We start from the raw sequence: 489 nt of genomic DNA, 5'->3' as shown, positions 1-489 counted from the left end.
CTGATCCCATCATGGGAATAACCACATCACAACAGCTTAAACCACACAGAATTGTGGTCCAGCCAAGTTGACACACAGCTCCAACTATCACAGGGTGGATAGATGGGTGGACAGGCTAAACTAGTAGGTATGTCTATGAAGTGGGGAGTATGCCCAAGAACATGTATAGGGTTGGCAGACAATGGTCCTATAAGTTTATGTATATGATCTGAATTCCCAGGGTATAGTAGAGCTGACAAGAGGCAAGGTGGTAGTCACTGCTTGGTCACAGCCAGCTACCCAGAGGGACCGAGTAGTTGAACCTGTGGGCTTGGAACCATAGTCACAGGGGACGTCAAGCTCAATTAGCATAACCTACTGCACAAAACATTGTTCCACCTCCTACTTTGGTGAGTAGCAACTGGGCTCTTAAAAGCTAGCAAGCTGCCATCTAGATGCAATGATAGGTCTCTCCTCATCCAGAGCAAAGAAGAATGAAGAAAACCAAAA

Source organism: Orycteropus afer, unplaced genomic scaffold (genome assembly GCF_000298275.1).
Source record: "Orycteropus afer afer isolate SDZICR_OR568_19922 unplaced genomic scaffold, OryAfe1.0 scaffold00330, whole genome shotgun sequence".
In the NCBI taxonomy this organism is placed as follows: domain Eukaryota; kingdom Metazoa; phylum Chordata; class Mammalia; order Tubulidentata; family Orycteropodidae; genus Orycteropus; species Orycteropus afer.
The sequence above is the reverse complement of the archived record's forward strand: the minus strand, read 5'-3'. Positions refer to the sequence as shown.